At 38.3% G+C, this 26,780-nt stretch overlaps 1 protein-coding gene and 1 long non-coding RNA gene across 10 annotated transcripts in view; one reads left to right on the forward strand and one right to left on the reverse strand.

The window, feature by feature from the left end:
- The window catches only part of LOC131382237 (uncharacterized), a 121,325-nt gene extending 97,217 nt beyond the window's left edge, over window positions 1–24,108 (forward strand). For 4 of the 5 annotated variants that reach the window (XR_009211534.1, XR_009211527.1, XR_009211533.1 and 1 more), the window contains one exon: window positions 22,025–22,357. This is a non-coding gene — a long non-coding RNA (uncharacterized LOC131382237). Of the gene's footprint in view, window positions 1–22,024; window positions 22,358–23,534 lie in introns of those variants that run through there. The other variant, XR_009211530.1, reaches the window with a different exon arrangement.
- Window positions 1–26,780, reverse strand: part of PLCB1 (phospholipase C beta 1) — a 767,658-nt gene that overhangs the window by 333,290 nt on the left and 407,588 nt on the right. The window lies entirely within an intron of this gene.

A 26,780-nucleotide genomic window follows, 5' to 3' on the forward strand; every position in this document is an offset into this window, starting at 1 on the left:
GCACATTGATTTTGTATACTGAGACTTTGCTGAAGTTGCTTATCAGGTTAAGAAGATTTTGGGCTGAGACAATGGAGTGTTCTAAATATACAATCATGTCATCTGCAAAAAGTCAAATTCTCTCTGTTTTCAGACCTACTTTCTAGCTTCTCCATATTGCACTGTGTCCAGGAGACAAACTTCTCTGAACTGCATCAGCCAGCCTTCACCTCCTGGCTTTCCTTTGAGTTTGGACAATGAAACACACCAAGAGGAGGTTGAGAAGTGGGAGGAGAGAGATGATGGGGCCTTGAATCTTCCTGCTGTATCTAAGGACAGAGCCCTTGTCGATAGATGGGAACTAAATTTTTTTTCAGCTGAGACTTTTTAAGTCAATTGATTGTTTTTTTTCTACTTGGTAGGGCTATACTACTTCCACCTAAACCACATCATTTAAAAAAAAATCAATTACTTGCTTCTAATTCTTAAGCAAACTTTTTTTGTTCACTGTGTAAATGCAAGTCTTATTTGCCAACACACAGGACTACTCCAACTGAGAATTTTCCAAATTGGCTACTTTATTGCCCAGTGATTTAACATAACACGCATACCGTTTTGGCTGTCAGTACCATATATCTACATACTATAAGTCTCATACGTTTACACACTATAAGCTACAAAAGGATTCACTTTTATTCAAGTGGTAGAGGTAATGACATTAATGGCCTACACCATGGTTAGCAAACATGTATTTCATTAAAAAAGTGAGTGTGTGATTCAAAAAGCCAGACCTCAGTTACGTACTTTTCCTGATTTAGAATCTATTCTAGTTTGTAAAAATAGTCTATCACCCAAAATGTCACCAAAGGTAGTAATTTGAGATTAGAAATATTTTAGAAATTACTTCATTTCAGGTATTATTAATGTTAAGATGACCCCCACATGAAGTCATATTGCCAAATTACTTAGAATTTCAGTTGGTTATATTTAAACTGGGGTTTTGCTTATTAAAAATGCCATCTACTTTTTTAGAATGTAATTTTAAGTCCACAGAGGAGCCAGTGTACTGTTTGGCTGAAAGACTGCACATCATTCTGTTAGGCAGGCTGGCTTCACACAAATATCAATTGTTAATTATCACATGGCCAGAGCAAATGGGATTGCCTTGGCACTGTTACTTCTTAAACAGGCAGCATGGAACACTTAACCTGCTTTTTGCCGGAGCATAGCTTTTACTGAGAGAACCCCCTTCTTTTTCCCAAAGTCCCCAGGCACATTTTTGCCTTACCTGGCCACAGGTAAAGTACTGCTTACTGTAAAGCAGCAGCTGTTAACCATGACCAGACACTAGGACCGCTGGGCAGCTTTTCACACTCACATAGTGTGGACTGCATCTCAGCCCAAGTATATTAGAACCCTACAGTGGGGTCTTGTCATTCAAAATTTTAAGGTGATTTCAATGTACAGCCAAGGTTGCAAACAACTGCTGTAAAGAAAACGAGGCTAAAGATGCAAGTAGGATGTATGGAGGAGCAGGTCTTAATTTCTGCTTCCCACTGAGGCGGCCCCTCTGTACTCAGCTCTGAAAGGCTTTGGCTAAGCTATGAGTGCACTCAGCGAAAACCCTTTGCTCTTCTCTGTCTTTCTTTACTCAAGGGAGAGTCTGCTAAAAGGAAAAAAATAGCAAGCTTAACTAGACTTTGTTCAATCTCATGCTGGGGGAGTTTTTTGCTGCAAGAATATAAAATTGACCTAGCTCTATAATTTCAGGTGATGGGTGGAGGGAATAGGCTTATTAGTTCTTATATGTAGATTGTAGTGAACATTCTTAATTTTATAGAAAAAAACACTATTAAATGTCAGCTTGACTATCTTGAAAGGATTTCTAGTCAGTTACATTGGTGATCTTTATGTCAATTAGGTTAGGGTATAAAGAAGATTTATTCTATAAATTCCACTTTCTAATTGCATCTGTTAATGAAATTTAATCCTCATGCAAATTGAGCAGTTGAAGCAAATTTACTGAACACAAATGAGGAACGTTAATGTGGAGAGGGAAAAATAAATTAAAAACCCCACAAACCCTGTTATTTTCACTGATAGAATTAAACCACAGCAGTTCTTTCAATGCAATGTATCAAGACAGAATAGAAAGAGATGCTTGAACTTCTGCTTGAAATTTCAAACTCATTGTATTTTGTTTCAACTCTCCAATGCGTGGGTCTTGGCACCCACTTGGGTTAACTAAGAGGAGTGTCTTCAACTGCTCATATCCCGACTATCTTAGAAAAGATAAAGAATGAGTGCTTTAGGGTTATCTATAATCCCCCTGCATGAGTTGCAAAACTTAGTTATATGGTTCATAATTATATTATGTTCTAAGTTAAAGATACTAAATTTTACAATAGAAAATATTAATCTAATTCTACTCCTTTAGACTAGAAAGTGTATCCACAAACCACAACAAAATGCTGAACCACACACAGGAGATTCTAAGTGAAATACAGATGAAGAGACAAATTCTCTCCACTAATGGTCTTCAGCATTCTACCTGGAACAGTCCCTGCCAAGTCCCAGATCATCTCTCCGTGGCCATTTTCCCATCATCTGGCTTCTAGATAGGACTTTGCTTCCTCATTCCATATCCTAGTTTATCACCACTTTTTCTCCTTGAGCAGTTTAACTCTGCTGACTAGGAAGGTCCTTCCAGTGACAAGTCTAAATTATCCTGCTGAGATTAAGTTTATTCTCGTTATCTTTCCTCAGTGAACATGGAGAAAATCCAACAATGCCACCCATTTCAGTTATTATTTTTAAAAGGTTATTCTGTGGCTTAAAGAAATTTTTTTGGCAGAATCTCAAATTACACATATATGATCCATGTAAAAATACACACATATGGTCAAAGACTGGATAGGAAAAATGTATGATATAATAGACATACTATAGTGGTAGGTTATGGGAGACTTGGTTTTCCATTTATGTTCCTGTCTGTTTCTTGATAATTTAAAAGGACAAACAAAAAAATGACATTTAAAATTACCTCTCTCCTTCACTCTTGGTATGTTACCGTTGCTTAGATGGAGTTCAGCTCTGGTTAAACACTCAAATCATTTGAACAACACTAGACATTTTTCAACAATACTAGTGCTGGGGCTCAATTCTCAGAGATTCTGATTGAATTAATCCATAATGCTTTCTAGACACCAGTATTTTTTTTAAAACCTTCCCAAGTGGTTGTAATAAGCAGCCAGAAATGAGAAGTGGCTCTCAGCTTTAGTTCTGTATTAAAGACATGTGAGAAGCTTAAAAAACATCCAGATGACCAGGCAACTCCCAAGCAATTTAAGTCTGAAGATGATACCTGGGCCTCGGTATTCTTAAAGCTCACAGGTGACGTCAATGTACAGCCAAAATGGAGAATCCATGACTTAGGCCGGTAGTTCTCAAAGTTCAGTCCACAAACCAGCAGCATGAGCACCTCCCGGAAGCTTGTTAGAAATGCAGGTCTTAGGGCCTCACTCCAGGCCTACTGAATCAGACACATTGGGTGAGGCCCAGTAGTCTGTACTTTTTATCAGCCTCCCAGGGGATTCTCATATAAACTAAAATTTGAAAGCTAATGACTTGGACTATAAAGTCTACAATTACAGGGGCTATAATTACTGAGATGTGTATCTCCAGAACTTAGCACAGGGCTTGTCACAAGCAGGTACTAAAAACTTGCCTCCTAAAAGAAGGAAGGAAGAAAGAAAGGTAGGAAGGAATTTCTATGTTATAAAAAAAGAGGATTGCAGAGTTATACACAATGAGAGGTAAATTAAATTGAATTAGTACAAGACCAAGCTAGGCTCATTCCCTTTTCTATATCAAACCTTAAGCTCTTAGGTGCATATATGTTTTCAATTGTTTTATATTCTTGATGAATTGCCCCATTTATCAATACACAATGTTCTCTGTCTCTTGTAGCATGTGTGACCTAAGGTCTATTTTGACTGATATTAGTATAGCTATTCTAGTCCTCTTTTAGAATTTGAATGAAATCTCTTTTTATATTCCGTCACTTTCAACCTATTTGTATCTTTGGAGCTAAAGTGAATGTGTTGTAAACAGCATAGAGTTGAATCTTGTTGTTATTGTTTTTTTTTTAATCTGACAATCTCTGCTTTTTAATTGGAAAGTTTAGCTCATTTGCATTTAAAAGTAATCATGGGCGAGAAAGGATTTACTTTTGACATTTTTACTATTTGTGTTCTATATGTTTTATCTTTCCTGTTTCTCAATTCCCCCATTACTGCCTTCTTTTGTGTTTAATTGATTTTTGAAGTGTATTTTTCATTACCTTTTCATTTCTTTTTCTGTATATTTTATAGTTAATATTTTAGTAGTTATCTTGGGGATTACAACTAACATCTTAAACTAATAATCTGGGTTGATTTAACACCAATTTAACTTCAAGAGTATACAATTACTTTGCTCTTATATTCTCCATATCTCTTTCTTTATATTGTGTTTGTCACAGACTATATCTTTAGACATTGTATGTAAACTAACACAGATTTTTATTCATCGTTTGACATATTTGTCTTTTAAATCATATGAGAAAAAAGAGGGGTTACAAGCCAATAATATAATAAAATAGGCCTTTATATAAGACTATGTAGTTACTTTTAGTAGTGGGTTTTATTTTTTTGTACACCTTCAAGTTACTATCAAGTTTGCTGGCATTACATCCTGAAGGCGTCTCCTTACCATTTCTTGTAGGACAGGTCTACTTGTGATAAACTCTATCAGCTTTTATCTGGAAATATTTTACTTTTTTCTTAAATTTTGAAGACTAATTTTGCCAGGTATACAATTCTTGGTTGACAGGTTGTTTTGTTCCTCCTGTTTTGACATTTTAAATATATCATCCAATTACTATCTTGCCTCCATTGTTTCTGATAAGAAATCAGTTACTAATTTCATTGAAGATCATTTGTATGTGATTAATTGCAACTCTCTTGCTAATTTCAAGATTCTTTCTTTGTCTAGAGCTTTCAACTGTTTGATTACAATTTCTCTTAGTGTGGCTGTCTTTGTATTTATCCTACCTGGAGTTCATCAAGCTTCCTGAATGTGTAGATTTATGCCTTTTATCAGCTTTGAGAGTTTTACAACCATTATGTCTTCAAATATTCTTTCTGCCTTTTTTTCTCTCTCCTCACTTGCTGAGACTCCCATTACATTGCTATGCTTGATGGTGTCTCACAGGTCTCTTGGGTTCTGTTCATTTTTCTTTATTCTTTTTTTATCCTTCAGTTCTTTGTCCATGGTTTCATTTATCTTTTTGAGTATATATAACAGTTGATTCATTTATATTTATTTATTTAATTTTTTATTTTGTGGATACATAGTAGGCGTATATATTTATGTATTATATGAGATATTTTGATACAGACATGCAATGCATAATAATCACATCAAGGTAAATGGGGTATTTTTATCATCAATAATTTATCCTTTGGCTTCAAACAATCCAATGATATGCTTTTAGTTATTTTAAAATGTGTAATTAAATTATTTTTTGACTGTAATCACCCTCTTGTGCTAACATATACTAGATCTTATTCATTTTTCCTATGTTTTTGTACTCATTAAACTTCACCACTTCCCCCTCCACCTCACTACCCATTATCCTTCCCAGGCTCTGGTAATCACCCTTTTTGTAAGAGTTGATTTAAAGTCTTAGTTAGTAGATCCAATATGTGTGCTTTTTCAAGGAGAGTTGTTCATTTTTTTCCTGTGAGTGGGATACTCTTTTGTTTCTTCTCATGACTCATAATTTTTTGTTGAGAACAAGACATTTTGAATATTATTATGTGGTAACTCTAGAAACCAGATTCTTCCTACTCCTTGGGGTTTATTTTGGCTGCTTGCTGTGGGTTGGAGTTGTTTCTTTCTTTAGTGACTTTTCTAAACTATTTTTTATTGTGATAAAATATAGATAGCACAAACTTTACTGTTTTAGTCATTTTGTGTACAGTTGAGTGACATTAAGTAAATTCAAAATGTTGTGTTGTGCAATCATCACCAACCACCATCCATCTTCAGAAGTTTTTAATATCTTCCAAAGCTGAAACTCTGTACTCACTAAACAATAACTACTTATACTTCTCTCCGACGATCCCCTGGCAACTGCCACTCTGCCTCTATAAATTTGACTCCTCTAGTTATCTCATACGAGTTGAATCATACAAATATCTGTCCTTTTGTTTCTGGCATATTTCACTTAGCATGTCTTCAAGTTTTATCCATGTTCTAACATGTGTCAGAATTTCTTTATTTTTAAAGGCTGAATCATATTCCACTGTAAGTATATACCACATTTTGTTTATTTCTCCACTGATGGACATTTGGGTTGTTTCCACCTTTTGTCTATTGTGAATAATGCTGCTATGACCATCAGTGTACAAATGCCTGTTTCAGTCCCTGATTTTAATTGTTTGAGATATATACCCAGAAGTGAACTTGCTGAATTATATAGTAATTCTGTTTATTTTTGAAAAAATACAATACCATTTTCCACAGTGGTTGTACCATTTCCCATCATCACTAGGAACATACATGGGTTACAATTTCCCACATCTTCACCAACATTTGTTTTTTTTTCCATTTTTATTGTTTTTTTCAATAATAGCTATCCAAATGGTGTCAAGTGGTATCTCATTGTGGTTTTGATTCACATTTCCTGAGGGATTACTGACGTTATGCATCTTTTCATGTGTTTATTTCCATTTAAATATCTCTTTGGATAAATGTCTATTCAAACACTTTGCTCATTTTTCTAGACTATTTTTAAAGGCTATATATTTTGTTGTATGGACTCTGAAGTCTCTATTTTGTTAGCTTGTGGTTAGCTAGTGGTTTGGCAGATTTCCCTAAATGCCTAGAGCAAACACACACACACACACACACACACACACACACACACACACACACACACCCAACCCTCTCCTAGCCTGGCTGTTTACAACTCTGCCTTAGCCTTCATGTCCTGCTGTTGTGAAGCCTTAAGATCTCAAGCTGAAGGTGAAAGCTTAGTGTCTTCTCAAATCTTTTGAGCATAGGTCCTATCCTGGGCATATGCATCATTTTTTAGGTTCTCTATTATATGGAATATTTTACAAAGCAATTATTCCCCAAAGTAACTTATTCTCCAGCTTTTCCTTCCAGGATTTAGGGCTATCTATTGTTTATAACAACTATCATCTTTTTCCCTAAGTGGCAGAGACTTATTCATTTACCTTTCTATGTTTTGGAGGAATGTCCTCTACATGGCTGCTTTTCTGCCCTAAGAGAGTTCCAAGTTAGGTAAAATGAGGGAAAGTACTTTTAGGGACTCTTCAGGTCAAAACAGACAAATACAATTCTTTGGTAATAAGGTCTGCTCTGCTCCTTCCAGAATCAGGTACCCATAGAAAGAATGTGGCTGCCATCTTTCCTACTGCTGCCATGCTGAGCACGGTGTGTGGCAAAGCTAAGTTAAAATGTCACAAATCTCTCCTATCATGTTAGTCACTTTTTTCTTGACTTGGCATTTGCTTGGTTGCCTTTGTCTATTTTCCAGAGTTCTGACAGAGTTGAGTTTGATAGTTTTTGTTGGTTTCATCAATGTTTTTGTGGAGAAATGGGCCCTTGGGGCTCCCTACTCTGCTATTTTTGCTGACTTCACCACCAACCCTCATATTCTTAACTCTGTATCCTTAATAGGGTTGAATGGATTTCAAAAGGCAAGGTAGGCAATGGATCATGATACTAAGCCAATGATAGGAGCTTTGAAGTGAAAGAGGTATTTCTAACAAAAAGTAGATGCACACTCTCCACCCACACTCCTCTTCCTCCATCATATCATACAACTCAGAAGCAAGAGGAAAACACAAACTCATAGACTGAGGCCATCCACCACTACCTGAAATGCTGCACCTCACTCAACATGGGATGGGGCTTCGATTGTTATGATTTAAGCACTTCTGAAAACATACTTTCCACTTCCTGTTTGGTCTTAAGTCTTCCCTGGAAAGGTCGTCTATCTCCATGTATTTCCTACAAATATCTACCTCTCTTATTAAGTGTTACATTCAAATGCGACAAATTAAAATCAAGTGGAAATATTTTATGTTAATGATAAGGTAAAGCCAAATGTGTATGTCAGAGTAGAATATGGCATGTGGTCTTATCATAAATATTACAGGAGCTATTTTTTTGTCAGGGCTTCATCAAAACATCTGAAAATTGCTTGACTTGGAGGAGAATAGACTATAATTTCCATGTCTGCCCCAAATAATCAGTCACTGACAACTTAGAAAATTCTTATCAATAAAGATGGAACCAATTTTTTCTATTCCATAAAATGTACCCGTATCATTTTGAGACAAATTTTAAAATCGTTTTAGACTTGACAAATTACATGAAAGAGATACTGAGTCACAGAAATGATTTTTTTTTAAATGAAGTGAAATTTAATAAGTGACCGTGAATGTCTGTTGATGTGCTGGGAAGCCCACCTTTTCTTGATCAAAGATTTACCCAGTAATACTCAAAACATCTAGGTTAGTCTTAGAATTTAAATATATTTCCCATCCTGGCTAACACAGTGAAACCCCGTCTCTATTAAAAATACAAAAAATTAGCCGGGCATGGTCGCGGGCGCCTGTAGTTCCAGCTACTCAGGAGGCTGAGGCAGGAGAATGGCATGAACCTGGGAGGCGGAGCTTGCAGTGAGCCAAGATCGCGCCACTGCATTCCAGCCTGGGCGACAGAGCGAGACTCTGTCTCAAAATAATAATAATAATAATAATAATAATAATAATAACAACAAATAAATTTCCAGAGTGAATGGGTCTAATCATCTGAGTGCCCCTCAGGGTGCCTCAACCTGATTCTGCTGTCATAACCATCACATCCATCTCTTCTATCAGTGGTTTGATCATTTTGCTTTTCTCAAACCCCCCAACCTACCTGTTAGTTGATATTAAACAACAGGGCTAAAGAAAGACACAAATAAAAGGAATTGTGTAATGTCACATAGTGAAATTTTTTCTAAACTGTGAAATATCCTACTGTTTAGAAAATGTTTTCTGGCTATCTTGAAATAATATTAAATATGTGGGAATTTTTTTTCGTCAATGCCACACAAGAAGACCACAAACATGAGACCCTACCAAAATTAAGATTCCCTTCCTCCCAAAAAAATCTTTATGTTAATTTATTTTATTTTTAAGTTTCTTACATGAAGGGAGAATCTTCAGTTTTTTGGAGCATTTTCTTAAATGGAAAAGTACATGTCCCAGTCATTTCACACAAATAAGATTTTGTCATAGACTGAATTTGAATTTAGCTCCTGAGTTAACAAAGAAAAACAATAGGTGATACTAATATTATTAAGCAAGAACTCAGAAGCTGGGCAATTTTTTTATGTTAATAGCACTTTATTGAGGTATAATTTGTATACAAATAATGCAAATCATAAACATATGGATCAATGCAATTTGGCAAGTGTATATGACCATGCAATCATCACCCAGGCTAAGGTATAATACACTTCCTATCTCTAGAATGTTCTCCTTTCCAATCAGTCCTCTTGTACTCTACAATCAGCTACTATTCTGGTTTCTATCACTGCAGAATATTTTCTTGTCTTTAAACTTAATATAAATGGAATTGTAGAATATGGTCCATTTTGTGTCTCTTCAGCTCTCTTCAAAAACACTATAATTTTGAGATTCATCACTAGACTGAATGCATTAGCAATTCATTTTTATTTATAGCTGAGTAGTATTCCATTATGTGATTATACCGCAATGTGTTTATTCATTTACCAGTTGGTGGAAATTTGGGTTGTTTCCAGTTTAGGGTTTTTATGAATAAAGGGGCTATGAGCATTCTTTTACAAGTTGTTATATGGATATAAGTTTCATCTCTTTTGGGTAAATACCTAGGAATGGAATTGTTAGGCCATAGGAGAGGTAAGTACATATTTAACTTTATTAGAAACTGCCAGAGAGTTTTCCAAAGCAGTTGTACCATTTTATATCACCCCTGTATGAGAGTTTCAGCTATTCTACAATCTTGCCAACACCTGGCCTCACTACTGTTTTTTTCCTTAATTTTAGCAATTTTAGTGAATGTATAGCGGTGTAATGGCTTTTGTGGAGTTAAACAGCAGTTTTGCTGTTGTTTTTGAGATGGCGTCTTGCTCTGTTGCCCAGGCTGGAGAACAGTAGTGCGATCTCGGCTCACTGCAACTTCTGCTTGCTAGGTTCAAATGATTATCCTGCCTCAGCCTCCCAAGTAGCTAGGACTACAGGCGTGTACCACCATGCCCAGCTAATTGTTTTGATTTTTAGTAGAGACAGGGTTTCACCATGTTGGCTAGGCTGGTCTTGAACCCCTGATTTCAAGTGATCCACCCGCCTCAGCCTCCCAAAGTGCTAGGACTACAGGCTTGTGCCACCGTGCCAAGCTAAACAGCAGTTTTATTAAGGCTCCTAATGATAATGTTTTTCTGTATCCATTTGCTTGAATTTTCCTTTACTTGATTTTTCAATCTTAAAAGTTTCCACACCCCAAATGCTGTCAGCAGTTACAGATAAGAATAAAAGATTTAAAAATAACTTTCACTGTGTATGTGTACAAATACCAGCAACAGGAACATACAAGAAAAGTATGCTTACATAATAAGAATCTATTTTTAAAACATAAAGAGTTCTTCCAAAACCGAGAAGTTGGTGTATCTTAAAACAAGATTTTTGGGCACCAAATGCTCACTTTATTTCAAGAAACGATTCCACCTTGAACTTGGAGCTGTGTTGATATCATTTACTGACACTTGCTAACTGAAATCTTTGGCACTCTACTAAAACTTCAATAGCAAATCTAAATAGTGAGAAACTGTATCTATATCCTGCCTTGCAATAGCAGAAACCAAAAGCAACCCTGAAATTGCCTTTTCACACTTGCAAGAGTGCCTTTTGAATTTTATGATTATTGTGTCACGAGAAACTATAAAACACATGCAGGTTATAAAATCACCCTTATTCTGGTAACTGATTTATCTGTGGCCCATGCTTTGGCATTTGCAACAAAATTCAACTTACAAATCTTCAGCCTTGTTCTTTATAATGCAGCGATGAATGTAAATCGGACTGTTTTCAAATCAAATATATCAAAGATACAGCTCAGGAATAGCTACATTTGGACACATGCTGCTTGTTCACCCAACCAAGTTTATCCCAAATTCTCAATAACTCCCTGAGGTGATTAACACATATTCACCATGAAATCAGCCTGAAAAAGCTTTTCGAGATATAAAACCTACAACCTGGATGGGCAGCTGGGAGCACAGGGCCAGGCGTTAAATGTCTGATGTCTAGGGGTCTAAACATGGGTAGTGGGTCTGGCATCCAGCATGGGGCCTAGAATTTAATCCACCAAACATATCTGAGCCAAGCAGCAGGTATCTACTATAAAATGTATCTGTGTGTGTATGTATGTATGACTTTTGGTTCCATATTTCATTTCTTATGAATATTTTGAATCCAGAAAAAAAGCAGAGCCAAGAATATAAGTATAATATCAGAAAAGTGCAATCCATTGCACACTAGCAGGCATTTTATTGTTTACAAATACGATATGGCTACTGTATAAGAAACACTCTATTTGTTTCAAATGGAAATGCTCGCAGTTTCCCAGAGGTTCATCATCAAGTATTGATTGTTCTGTCCACTCTTCCTTCTCCTGTCTCTTTCATCCATCCACTTCCCTGCAAATCTACCATGGTGCAACTGGACATAGAGCTGAAGGATTTCATGCAGAGAAATACTAAAGACTGAGTTAAAAGAACATAACTTCAAGGTCTTCTCTACGTAGTCAAAAGAAAAGCTGTACTTTACATCTGGGTCTGGTGGGCACCACATTAAACATAAATAATATTTAACATATTTAATAATCACATAACACGCACACCAATCATTCAAACAGTTGGTGCCCACAGCACTTAATGAGGGTCTTAGAAGCCCCTATTGTGGCAAGTAATAAACTTTAGTTGTTGAATCATGGGAAGGAATGGGGGACCATGAAGTGGTCATGACCACTGCAGAGTTGGGAGAAGAAGCTATTTGCAAACAAGCATAAAAGCACTCAATATTTTAACAACTAGTAACACACAACAGTCTTACAAGCCTGGATTGAAGCCTCAAATCTCATTGTAACCACAGCCTTTTGTGAATACCATGGCCTTCTCTCTCAGGTTGCATTCCTCCTTGAAGCAGATCCTTTACAGAAATCCAAAGGCATTCCCTTTTGTGAAAAAAAATTAAGCCTGAGACAAGGGTTCTAGAGAGATAGTTTATTTGGGAGGTGATCAGAGAAAATACGGGTAGAAGAGTGGCAAAGCAAGAAAGGGGATGGAAAAGAGCCAATAAGGGCTGCACTGTTGAGCAAGCTACCACTGTGGGAACCAAGACTTCGCCATGTGAGATGCTCCAGGGATGGTGCAGTTTGTCACCTAAGGGATGACACAGCTGAGGATCTGTCAGCTCCCATAGATCATGGTTTGAGGGCTGCCTCTGGAAGGGCTCGCTCTCCAGCATGCAAAAGGACAGTCTACCAGAGAAAGCCCTCTGGCAAAAGGATGCAGGTATGGGGTGGGGAGATAGCTGATGTGCACAGGATGGTAAAGGTCACACCCTTCAAAGAACATATGTGTGCCAGGCCTTTAGAATCAATGACTGCCATGAAAAAGGAAAGCTGAGGGTATATTCATATTTTGGCTGAAGCCAAGAAAGAAAATAAGTATCAATGAACACAAAGTACCTAAAAACCATTTCCTATACATTAGAATAAAAGTCTGAGGCTATGTGCTCTCTTTGAGCCAGTCTGTATTGCTCTGATCTTTCCATGGAAGATCTCACACTAAATCTCTTCCAGTGATCTTCTGGCAGAGATCATTTTTTTCCTCATATTTTTGGTTATAGCTAACCTGAAGGTAAAATTCCTATCCTTCAGTTATCCTAAATTGAAAACCAACAATTTAGCAAAAGAATTTATGAGTGATTTATGATGAAATGCAGTCATTCATAGCTTATGAAATTATACTTAATTCAATTATTTGTGTTAATCAGTGAATACGATGTGAGAACAACAACAAAAAGTTAGCCCCAGACCTTATTGGACACAATGTCTTAATGCCTGTCATTTGTGTTATAGAATCTAAATTGGTGAACTGATAAATGTATCTTTTAATCCACTCCTGATAGAAATTTTATTATTCAGAGACTTGGGGAGAGGGAGAGAGAAAGAGAGAGAGAGAGTACAAGAGCAAGAGAGATGAGCCACCAGAAGAAGTCTCCAAACTCTTTAGGAGTTGTTGCTAGGAGTTATACTTTTTAATCCATTATACCTGGTGAATTTGATGTAAGGTGCAGAAGACACCATAGAAAAAACTTAAAAGCAACTAACTGGTTTAAAGTTTGATTTTAAGAACATATTCAAGGTACTGTGATGGCCCAGCAATGAAGAGGTCTTGGAAAAGTATGTAAGTCCATTCTTATGCTGCTATGAAGAAATACCTGAGATTGGGCAATTTATAAAGAAAAGAGGTTTAATTGACTCACAGTTCTGCATGGCTGGGGAGGCCTCAGGAAACTTACAATCATGGTGGAAGGCACTTCTTCACAGAGTGACAGAAGAGAGAATGAGAGCCGAGGGAAGGGGGAAGCCCTTTATACGACCATAAGATCTCATGAGAACTCACTCACTACCATGAGGACAACATGGGGGAAGCCACCCCTATGATTCAATTATATCCACCCGGTCCCGTCCTTGACACATGGGGATTATTACAATTCATGGTGAGATTTGGGTGGGGGGAACACAGAGCCAAATCATATTACTCCATCCCTGGCCCCTCCAAAATCTCATGTCCTCACATTTCAAAACACAATCATGCCCTTCCAACAGTCCCCCAAAGTCTTAACTCATTCCAGCATTAACCCGAAAGTCCAAGTCCACACTTTCGTCTGAAATAAGGCAAGTCCCTTCCACCTATGAGCCTGTGAAGTCAAAAGCAAGTTACTTACTTCCTAGATACAATGGGGGTACAGGCATGGGGTAAATATACCTGTTCCAAGTGGGAGAAATTGGCCAAAATGAAGGGGCTACAGGCCCCATGCAAGTCCAAAATCTAGCCAAAGTCCTCAGGAAACTTACAATCATGGCAGAATGCACCTCTTCACAGGGCAGCAGGAGAAAGAATGAGTGCCAAAGGAAGGGGGATGCACCTTATAAAACCATCAGATCTCTGTGGGTGTGGTGGCTCATGCCTATAATCTCAGCACTTTGGGAGGTCCACGCAGGCAGATTGCTTTGAGCTCAAGAGTTTGAGACCAGCCTGGGCAACATGGAAAAACCTTGTCTCTACAAAAATACAAAAGTTAGCCAGGCATTGGTGATTCACACCTGTAGTCCCAGCTACACTTGAGCCCAGGAAGCAGAGGTTGCAGTGAACCGACACTGCATCACTGCACTCCAGCTTGGGTGACAGGGGAGACTCTGTCTCAAAAAACAAAAACAAAAACATAGACCTCATGAGAATTCATTCACCATCACGAGAACAACATGAGGGAAACCGCCCCCATGATTCATTTATCTCCACCTGGTCCTGCCCTCAACACGTGGGGATTATTACAATTCAAGGTGAGATTTGGGTGGGGACACAGAACCAAACTTATCAGGAAATGCATGAGCTAAGGCTTGTTTTTGTAATCAAAAGCAAACACTGTGCAGCCCCTTAGCCATCTGGACATTCCAATGAGTCCTGAACTAGTCCTCTGTTAATTCGTAATTGGCTAAAAAATGAAAATAGTTAAAAGCAAGCACTAGGCATCTTGCGCCTAGACATTCTTCTTAGATTTCACTTCATCTGTTTCAACTATAACAGTACCTGACAAAACAGGTTTTTTAAAAAAATTTATTTATTTATTTATTTATTCTCTGGTTATTCTTCTTTAAAATTTTACTTTAAGTTCTAGGATACATGTGCAGAACATGCAGGCTTGTTACATAGGTATACATGTGCCATGGTGGTTTGCTGCACCTATCAACCCATCATCTAGGTTTTAAGCCACACATGCATTAGGTATTTTTTTTATGTGCTTTTCATTTGCCTTCCCATTCGCTTTTTAAATTTCTTTTAGTCTTCAGGAATTGTGACTTTCCCAACCTCACTGCTTCACTGAAAATCATTTGCTGGGAAATGTTAAATAGCTTATTTTCTTGGCATCCAATATTTTGCAGTGGTTACTTCTTGATCAACATTCAGAGGGCAGTAAAGCACTTTAACTTATTCTACTAATATTTATTGATAGCTCACCTGTCAGACACAAAGTTAGGTTTGAGAATATAAAATTAAGTAATACCAAATACAACCACTGTTCTCACGGAGCTTACAGCCTAGAGTTGCAACTGTAGATACGAATAAATATAAGATTGCAAGTAGAAATAAGTGATCTGAAATATAGAGATTTGGTTCTATTGAATATATACATACAGAGATCGATAGATAGATGAATAGATGGATAGATAATAGACAAAAACATAGACAGTAGATAGTAGAAGAAAAAGAAAGAAGAAAAGAAAGAAAGAGAGAGGGAGGGAGGGAGGGAGGAAGCAAGAAAGGAAGGAAGGATAGAAATATAGATGATGGAAAGAAAGAACAAATGAATGAAAACAGGTTGAAAGAAGAAAGGAAGGAAGGAAAGAAAGAAAGGGAGGGAGGGGAAGGGAAAGGAAGGGAAGGGAAGGGAGGGAAGGAAGGAAGGAAGGAAGGAAGGAAGGAAGGAAGGAAGGAAGGAGAGAGATGAAAGAAAGAAAGAAAAAATGATGGAAGGAAGAAAAAGAGGAGAAGGGGAGGGAAGGAAGGAAGGAAAATGGGAAGAAAGGAAGCTAATGTTGAGAAAGGAAAAAAAGAGAAAGAAAGAAAGAAAGAAGGAGAGAATGGAAAAAAAGAAAAGGAAGGAAGAAGGGAAGGGAGAAATAAAGGGAGGAAGGGAGGGAGGAAGGGAGGGAGGAAGGAAGGCAGGGAGGTCCCTGGACCAGGAGTGTGTGGGTGGTTAGGAAGGCTTCTCTGAGGAACTAGCACTTGAGATATGAAGGTGGAGGAAAAGTATTAACCAAGGGAAGAGATGGGAGAAGAGAAGCATTCTCAGTGGAGGGGATCTCTTCTTCCCAGAGAAAAGGAGACTTAGAACAAATGGTCTGTAGAAGTGAGTGGGGCTAGAACATGTAGAGCCTTCAAGGTCCTGCATAAGGATTCTGATATTTATACTAAAAGCAATGAAAGTGATCGCAGGTTTTTAAACCTAGGACTCACTTGAAATACTAGTTAATCTGGAAACATTGCTCTCCATGTAGGTGGAGAGAACACCGGAGAGGAGCATAAATGAAAGATGGAGAGAACAGTGAGGAGGCCACTGTGGAATGTCAAGGTGGACTGACAAGTGGGGTAGTTGAGAAAGAGAAAAATGGATGGATCCAAAAACACAACAGGACAGAATGAATTCAGAAGTACGATTTCAGAACATAGAACGGGTTAGATGTGGGCAATGAGGAAGAGGGAGGTAAAAAGGATGCTGTCTAATTCCTTGCTTGCATAACTGGGTGGGTGGTGGTGACGTTATTCAGACTAAGGAGGTGATGCTTTTGTAACGCATTTGACATATGTCCCCACGCAGGACTAGTTTCCTGAGTCTCAGCTTGAGGTATTATGAGGAACAACTCCTGATCCAAATCTGTGGTGGACAATTAGATCATTCCTTTGATAATATCCATATCTGAAGATGCCATAATTGTTTATTTAAGAAAACAATGGTCCCAGAGTCTGCCGTGGGGCTTCAGTGAACACAAGAGCGAGCCGTAAGATGACAGACTGAACACAGAAAACAAATCGCTTGATGCTTAGTAGCCTGAAGAAACAATGAGCTGGCTTTATTACAAGTTTGGGGAAATGAGAAAGTTTTGTGAAGTGATAGTCTGCCACTCTGGGTTCTTCAGAGAAGAATTCCAGTTATTATTCTAGAAATGTTAGCATTTGTTTTGATCAGTGGGCCATTTCACCAGTAACTGTTAACTAATGCCAAGCCTTGATTTCCAATTAAGAGGCACAATTATAAATCTTCAGATACATATAGCAAAATTATGCTCTCCAGAAACAGCAGAGCAGAGATTAGGCGAAGCCATTGCCAGAAGATAATGTTTAGAAAAGCACAGATGAATTCAAAAGAACTCATTTATTATGATATTAAAAAAACTCTTTTTGGAAAATAGAAATGTGATTTTTTTTTTTTTTTTTTTTTTTTGTCAAGAGGGTTTATGATACTAGTCATTTCCTACAAACACACAGTTTGAAGAAAAACATCCATAACACAACACTGGTAATGGTGTTTACTATAATATCATCAACTGATCATTTCAGCTACAGATCTGAGGTTTATCAGCTCTGTGCTGAATATACTTATTTTTGCAGCAAGGTCTGTTTATAGTGTGGTTGTGCTTTGGAAACACAGGTTGCATTACATTACCTCCCCCCTAGAGCTTAAGTGTATGGTCTCAGTTTCCATATAGAATCAGAGTGGCACTCTTGGTAGTCTAAGAAAAATCTAAATCATGATGTTCTCCTAAAATACAGCTTAGGAACCAACTTGTGAATGTATCATATATTAGAAAAATACCAGTGAAATATTCATCAGAGGGATTCATTGGTATCAATTAGAAATGATCACTGGACCAGGAAATCAAGAATTTCAGTTTCTTTCTTGCTTTCTTTTTTTTTTTTTTGAGATGGAGTCTCGCTCTGTCACCCAGGCTGGAGTCAGTGGCACGATCTCAACTCACTGCAACCTCCGCCTCCTGGGTTCAAGCAATTATCCTGCCTCAGCCTCCCAAATAACTGGGACTACAGGCATACGCCACCATGCCCAGCTAATTTTTGTATTTTTAGTAGAGACGGGGTTTCACTATATTGGCCAGGCTGGTCTCAAACTCCTGACCTCGTGATCCGCCTGCCTCGGCCTCCCAAAGTGCTGGGATTACAGGCATGAGCCACCGCGCCCAGCCAAGCATTTCAGTTTCTTATGTCCAACAATCTGTTAGATTTTTGCAATGATGGCATACAAAGAACACAATATTTATGTTTCTTCTCCAATGGTGATTCTGCCACCTTAGGCAAGTTACTTCTCTCTAGCCTTAATCCCTCTATGTAAAACTGGTATGATCTTACTCTTCTCACAAGCCTGTTTTGATTATTAAATAGAATAATATATGTAAATGTGTGCAGTATAGAAGAAATAATAATGTTAGCTGTTCCACTAGCACCACTAAGTCAGCATGTCTTAAAAATAAATCCACTATCTTTCACCCATGCACTCTTTCAGGGCTTTTTACTTTGGCTGGGAATTTGAGAGTCATCCTTGGTACTTTCTTCTTTCTCACCTCCCACATCCAGATGGTTTTAAGGTCCAGCCAATTTTTTGATACAATGTTATTTATATTCATTCATATCTGTCCGAACCTATAATCTACTACACTAGTTGAAATCCTCATTTTCTCTCCCCTAAATCATTGCATTTGTTTTTTAATTGGCCTTCCTACCACTGGTCTGTCCCAACATTAGTGCATACTCAACAGAGCTGCCAAAGTCCTCTTCCGCTGACACACAATGAGTCATACCACACTTCTGCTCAGAAACCTCCATTGGTTTTCCATTTCCAGCCTAGAAAGGCTAGCATGGAAAACCTTCCACAGTCCTGTCTTCAATTAACCTTCTTTAGCCTTCTCTTCCATATCACACTAGCGCCCCAAACATAAGCTGTCTCCCAGCCAAACAGGCCACCACATCATTCCAGAAATGCCTTGTATTTTCCTGATTCTATGACATGACTTAATCTATTCTTAATGCTCACTTCAAACACCACTTTTCTCAGGAAGGTTTCCAAGAGACAAGTGTTTATTTTCCCCCCTGTCTAACTCCATTGCATTAATTTTTGTCTTAAATTTTCCACATATGGCTTTGCATTCAAGTTACTTTTAGACACATCTTATCCATTCTTCTAGACTGTCATCTGCTTGACAATAAAGACGGTGTTTCATTCATCTTTGTGTATCCTTCCATGCTTCACTCAGTAGCAGATGCTCAAAAAAATGTTACTGGATACAGGAATGTAAAAGTAGATACCAAATCTATTTTGTGACTTTCAATTTTGTTACAGATGCCCTCTATTTACAAATCAGACATTTCTGTATTTCACTATTTTGTTTTATTGAGAAGAATGGCTCTACCTAAGGAATATATCATACACCGTGGGTCCCATTTGGGGGAAAACTTCAGCATATGTAATAGATACAGTTTCGCATGCACATCAGGAAAACTTGCACATGCCCTGAAGTTAAGGCAGTGTCAGAAACATCTAATAATGTTTGGTGTCCTCTGCAACTTCTTGGCCTCACTGATGTGAATGCATCTTGGAAAAGGCCATTTTAGCAGTCCTTACAGATACACAGTGCCTTCTCATTTTCAAAGCACCTTTCCAGCATTCACATTGCACTTGACCCCCACATAGCAATGTGGAAACAGGTGCTCTGATTCCCACTTGAAAGAGAAGAAAATTGTATTCCCAAGAATAATACGTGACTGTCACAAAGTTAGGCAGTAGTAGAAGCGAGGTGAAAATAGAATCTATCTCATAAATACTGACCTAGTGTGCTTTGGCATTTCGGTATCACTTTGAATTCCCCACTCTTATTCTGCATATTCTCATGTGTTCTGGAGTCCTGAAATGAGCTTTTGCAGTGCAAAATCTTGCACATGCTCACACACACCTATTCTTCTGGCTTAGAGAGAAGTTTGGTTTCAGCTGATAGTCTTTGCAACAGCTGTTCTCTCATCTGCCTTTTTTTTTTTCTTTTTCAACTTTTACTTTGGAACCCGAGGTACATCTGCAGTTTGTTACAGAGGTATGTTGCATGATGCTGAGGTTTGGGGTGTGATTGAACCTGTCACCCAGGTTGTGAGCATAGTACCCACACAAGGAGGTGATCCCGCTTATTTCTTTTACACAATTTAAGTTATATCCCGGTTATGATGTTGTCTATTAGTCCATTCTCACACTGCTGTGAAGAATACCCAAGACTGAGTAATTTATCAAGGAAAGAGGTTTAATTGACTCACAGTTCTGTATGGCTGGGGAGGCCTCAGGAAACTGACAATCACGGTGGAAGGTCCCTCTTCACAGTGCAGCAGGAGCGAGAATGAGAGTGAGCCCTCTTATCAAACCATCAGATCTTGTGAGAAGTCACTCACTATCATGAGAACAGCATGGGGGCACTGCCCCCATAATCTAGTCGCCAACCCCAAGGTCCCTCCCATGACACCTAGGGATTATGGGAGCTACAATTCAAGATGAGATTTGGGTGAGGGCACAGCCAAACCATATCAGATGTGTCCAACAGGTTTTTTTTTTGTTTTTTTTTTTTGTAACTCTTTGGAAGTAGTTTGCAAATAACAAAATGCATTCATTCTAAGTGCACCAATAGACGAGTTTTGGCAAATATACACAGGAGTGTAATTCCATTACAATCAAGGTACAGAATATTTCTATTACCCCTAAAAGTTTCTTGTGCCCTTTTGTGGCCTATCCCCTGTTGCCGGGCTGCCACTGATCTGTTTTCTATCTGTCTAACACTTAAGGCTGTGCTACATAGAATTTATACTTAGTCACATTACACCATGCCTTGTCTCAAAACCCTCTCCAGTTTTGCCACCCCACTCAGAGCAAAAGCCCACGTCCTTCAAATAACCCACAGAGCCCCGGGCATTTGACCTCCACGTATCTCTCTTACATCATCTCCCATTAAGCTCCCCAAACTCTTCCTATTTTCCTTGCTTTATTTATTTTTTTATCTACTTCTTCTCAACTTGAAAATGCATATGAAACTCCAGGGGGATGTTGTTTAAAGGATATTCTGATCCAATAGATCTGGGTGGGGTCTGAGATTCTGCATTTCTGACAAACTGCTAATACGGAGGTATTTTGATTACCAAGGTGCTACAGCATTTATCACCAACATAAGGGCAGAGGTTTGATCTGTTCTGTTTACCACTGTATTCTCCATGCCTTGATATGGCCTGCCACATAATATTAATAGCTGCTCAATACATAGTCGGTGGCCAAATGAATACATGAGTGAATGACTTTTAAATATAAGGAAACAAAGCTGGCTTCCTAGAGAATTTTTGTTTTCACTGGCTGACTTTGCAGCCACAACCGAGGCAAGTCAATTAACTTCTCTGGGCTTCAGTTTCCTTTCCTGATCTGAACAAAGGACACTGAGCACCACCTCTAAGGTCCTTTCTGGCTTGAAATATATTCTTATATGAAGTGTGTGAGAAACAATAATTCCCTAGAATCTGAAAAATAATTTTCCCAACCAAATCAGAAGGAAAAGCAATTTTGCAAATGTCACTGAAACTTTTCCATTCTTTTCTTAAGTGCTGTTCTTTTTTTTCCCCTGCTCTCAACATTTCTAGTCAAGAGCTTTTCCAACATGTGATTTCAGAACAATTATGTGCTAAGTATTATTAAAAGGAAAGAAAGCTCCCAGGCCATATTCACAGCCAAGAAGCACCTTAAAAATTCAACATAATATCCAGTGTGACACTTGACAAGACTGGGCAGCTAATGTGGAGGATGTAGAGGTAACAAACTTATTGTTTAAAATGGTCAAAAGTGACTGTCAGTTTCATCAGCCTATTGCCAGTCTTCCAGCTGACCTCTGCTTTTAGAAAGATATCATCTGAGGCTATTCTACGAATTAAATGAATGAACATCTGAATTGATATAGCATCTTAGAACCCTGCACAAACATGCTTTCGGTCTATTCAAAATTGTACCTCTGATTGGGAGGAAAATTACTAACAGCTGGGTAATGAAGTCATATCTGTGTTCTGCAGCTAGCTGAAACCACCTTGCTCCTCTTTATCTGATCTAAACTGTACTACCACTTCAAAATGCAAAAGGGAGGGACATTTGAAAGAAAACTTGGATCTCAGAAGTCTTGGTAGCTTCTAGATTTGAGACATTGCTTGCAGGTCAGTATTGATTCAAAACTTCTTGATAATTAAACCATTAAGTGAAGCATGGAACTAGTTATGTATTTTATCTAGGTAATGCTCAATAAATAAATACAAATTATTCAAAAGAAAAGTAAGTTATACATCTGATGAACTCTCATACATTAGTCAACCATGCCCACATTTCACTATCTTTCTTTTTTCTCTTTCTTTCTTTCTCTTTCCTTCTTTCTTTCTTTCTTTCTTTCTTTTCTTTCTTTCATCTATCTTTCTTTCTTTCATTATCTGGGTTTCTTGGTCAATTATTCAGTCATCACAGTCATTCAGTGCTCTGTTTGTGAGATTTGGAGAACCAATGCAGTGCCAGACACAGAGAACTTCTATGTGCCCAGAAGGAGAATGGAGCTGAGCAAATCCTAGAGATTGACATCTCCTCTTTGCAAGTTATCTTGAAGCATTTTTTCTACCATGTTACTCATCTGCTCCAAGGCTTTCAAAGGCTCTCTTCTGCCTGTGGAAGAAAGCCTAAACATCTTGGAATAGAATTCAAAGCCTTCCTTAATATTTGGAGAGCATTAGTGGCATGCCAGCAGTTACAGAGCTACTATATGTTGAAATCCAAATACCCACCCAGGTGGGGTTGGATCTGAAGCCTAAATTCCTAATTTCTACTCATACAGCTCTTAAGCAGTCTATGCTTCACCTAGAAATGCTTAACATAGGTAAGATCCCCGCTGCTTAAAATGGAAGGAACAGTGGAAAACAATTATGGTGTCTGTCCCTTCTCAGCGTTAATGGAGGACTCTGTATGCCTTTACTTTCCAGGTGTTTGTGCACATGCCACTGAGACCCAGGCGGTTATAATAATAATAATGATATGCCTCATTGCATAAGCAGTGGAAAAATTAGTAAAAAAAAATAAATAAATACAGGGCATCAGGGCTCTAAATCACTGGCTTAGAACAGCCCTGGTAGAAGGTTGTATTTTCAGGAGTCAAAAAATAAGTCCTAACTTCAATAGATCAATTGTAGGTCTAACAATGTTGCCTTTATTTGCTGTCTGTCAACAACTGTGGAGAAGGTGGAAATAACTCTAATCATCAGTTATATCTGACACAACCTCAATCCTGTCTCTCATCAATGGGGGTCTGTGATGAGAGGTGTGCTCCAGTGGTTTGGAAACATTTTAAAGGAAAACTTAGACATGTGGAGTAATTTGAAAGACTGGAGGGAGGGAGTTGTCTGGCTGCTCTAAGTGAATTGGCAGGAAGGTTTGTGTGAAAGGTCCCATTCAGGCTGACAGGCACAAGGGGCAGACTTTCTGAGATATAATGTGCTTCTGATTGCTGGCTGACAAGGTATTTTCTTTGCTGTCTTCTAAAATATGCAGGATGTACCCATGTTGTGATTTACAACTGGGTTGGGTTTCATCCACCTGTGAACCTCTGCGAGCTGCATAGTGAGCTCAATGAGAGGAAAGATGTTCTGACAGACGCTTCACCACGTCAGAAAAGTAAAAAAAAAGAGAAGTCCCACCCTGCTTTCCAGATGAGATGGTTATTGAGAAAGCAAGAGAATATCAAGTAATAGCTCATTCATCAGGCACCAAAACGAAATGAGAACTTCAATATAAATAAATTTTCCAGATAAATGAAGAAAAAGAGATGCAAACTTTCTTGTTTTTTCTTTAGTATAGTATAATGTGTAGCATTTAACATCTTGAAAAATTGATATCATTCTTGTTAGCCTCGCTGACTGTGTCGTCCTATGTGGAAAAGACACTGAATCATTTATTTTGATATCAATTATTAGTTGATAACTTCTTTTGTCCAGCCGCTGGGCTAATGCTGGAGGTCAAATGGGGAATAAGACTGGCAACCTCCAACCACATGAGGGTTGCTAAGACATAGAAAGCCATACGCTTAAATCCCAGTCACCTAAGCTGTTTATGTTCCTACTTCTGTTTTTTTTCCACCAGTGTGAGTGTTTTATTAATGTCACTCATTTAAATAACAAAAAACCAAAGAACAACAAATGGAAGAGAAAAAGGAAGGAAGGAAGGAAGGAAAGAGGACAGAAAAAAGCGAAAGAAGAAAGAAAGGAAGGGAAAGGAAAGGAAGGAGGGAAGGAGGAAAGAGAAAGAAAGAAAGAAAGAAAGAAAGAAAGAAAGAAAGAAAGAAAGAAAGAAAGAAAGAAAGAAAGAAAGAAAGAAAGAAAGAAAGAAAGAAAGAAAGAAAGAAAGAAAGAAAGAAAATAAAGAAAACAGGCAGGTATCTACCCTGTACCAAGCATAATATTAGGCACTGGGGGGATAAAACAGTATAACAGCAAAGTCAGGTGAATATTTCCCAACCTCAAAGGGAGAGGTTTTAACTTATTAATCATCTTTAATTCTATGTTCCCAGAATCATCATTGCACATAGAATCACTGCTAAATATATGTCCATTGGGTGACTGATCTGTCCTTGAATGAATGAATATGTTCGGGTTGGGAAAATGTATTGCACAAGTTTGTTTGAAGTGTGTCAAAACCAGAGACAAATGGTTTTAAATTATTTTCCCCAGAGAATTTTTTTAACTTGAGAGTCTTCAAGATATTAGGTCTCAGCATTCATATAACTGGTTCCATTTGTCATATAGAGTAAGTAACTGAAGAAATTGTTCTGTATTAATCCTAAGTTCCATTTCTTCTACAGCTATGATGAACTGAAAATGAGAATTAAGGGCACGATGAAAATATTTGATTACTTTTTTAAGGAGAGGGGTAGTTAAGGAGTTAGCTGTAGGGCAGGCACAGTGGCTCATGCCCGTAATCCCAGCACTTTGACAGTCTGAGGCGGGTGGATCCTGAGGTCAGGAGTTCAAGACCAGCCCGAGACAGTGAAATCCTGTCTCTACTGAAAATACAAAAATTAGCTGGGCGTGCTGGCAGGTGCCTGTAATCCCAGCCACTCGGGAGGCTGAGGCAGGAGAACCACTTGAACCTGGGAGGCGGGGGTTGCAGTGAGCAGAGATGGCGCCATTGCACTCCAGCCTGGGTGACAGAGTGGGACTCCATCTCAAAAAAAAAAAAAAAAGAAAAAAAGTTAGCTGTAAAAATAACACGGGGAATAGAAAGTTTAAGATAGTTTTAGTTTATTGTCTCATTTTCTGGTCACAGAATTGGTGCGTTGTACTTTGATATCAATAAATAGGGTTGTTTAATATGTCTGGCATAAAAGAGTACCTTATCAGCTGGGCACAGTGGCTCATACCTGTAATCCCAACACTTTAGGAGGCCAAGGCAGGAGGATCACTTGAGCCCAGGAGCTCAAGACAAGGGTGGGCAACATAGGGAGACTCCATTTCTACAAAACATTTTTTAAAAATTAGCCAGGTGTGGCATAACCTGTGGTCCTAGCTACTAGAAAAGCTGGTGAGGTGGGAGGATCATTTGAGCCCAGGAGCTCGAGGCTGCAGTGAGCCATGATTGCAACACTGCACTCCAGCCTGGGCAGCAGAGCAAGACCATGTTTCCCAGAAAAGAGTACCACATAAGGGGAATGTGCTACAAAGAAAGCAAAATAATGCTTAGGGCTAGTTAATTTGTGGCCTACTGCCATGCTTCTAATAAGTGATTTTTTACATAACGTCCTTCTTTGTTGATATTTGCAAATATATCTTTATTTCATAACATATGTGCATATTTTAATTGTCTTGACTATTTGCTGATTAATCACAAGCAAGATTAACTGAATGTACAGAATATTAGTCCCCTAGAGCAAATAATAGCCCTGGTCATTTATTCTTACATTTGGAAACAGAGTAAGAATTCTGTTATTCATCAAAGAGGGACTCTAGTCAACATTTCTGATTGACTAATCTGTTGATGATTCAGGTGGCCTCTAGTGAGTTCCGTTTCATTTACTTCCTTAGTTATTCTATTAAGCAGTCAGTCTATGATGATGCAAAGATAGTCTTTTTAGCTCGGGACGCTTTTCTTCAGTTGAAAGTAGCTTGTATCTTTTCTTAAAAAATTCCTATTAAAATATTAGTTATTGTTTATTTTAAAATGCATAAAACGCTATACTACTAAACATTCCAAATTTCCTTTGGGTGTCACTGCTCTATTCTGATAGATTTCCATAGAAAATTATTGTATTGGAGAATTTTAGGAGGCTGCATTTTAGAGCATTCTAATTGGCAAAGTGCTACTTAAAAGCTTTTACACTCTATAGCTGATTGTCAGAAATATTCATTTTGTGTTCATGATGTTACACATGGTGTCACAGTAGGTAGCTAGTCAGGCATGAGCGGGGCAGGAGAGGGCTCCCCACACACCCCACCAAGAAAGTCAGGTGACCCTGGGCAGGTGGCTGTTAACTGTCTCTCTAAAATAATAATTGGTCACAGCCAGCACCAGGGAAAGGCAGGCTCCCTATATAGATAGGAAACACCTGAAACTGGTGATTTGCAGCTTCCTGATGAGATCTCAGGAGTTGGGCGAGTGAGCTCACACATGTACATTAAGAGGCAAAATGGCAAAGTTTAACTGGTATATGACCTTCAGAGGGCGTTCCACCAGAAAAGGGACAAAAGATGCAGGACGTAGGACAGCACGTAAAAACCGTAAGTCTGGGATCAAACAGTGCACTTG

Source organism: Hylobates moloch, unplaced genomic scaffold (genome assembly GCF_009828535.3).
Source record: "Hylobates moloch isolate HMO894 unplaced genomic scaffold, HMol_V3 SCAFFOLD_21, whole genome shotgun sequence".
In the NCBI taxonomy this organism is placed as follows: Eukaryota; Metazoa; Chordata; class Mammalia; order Primates; family Hylobatidae; genus Hylobates; species Hylobates moloch.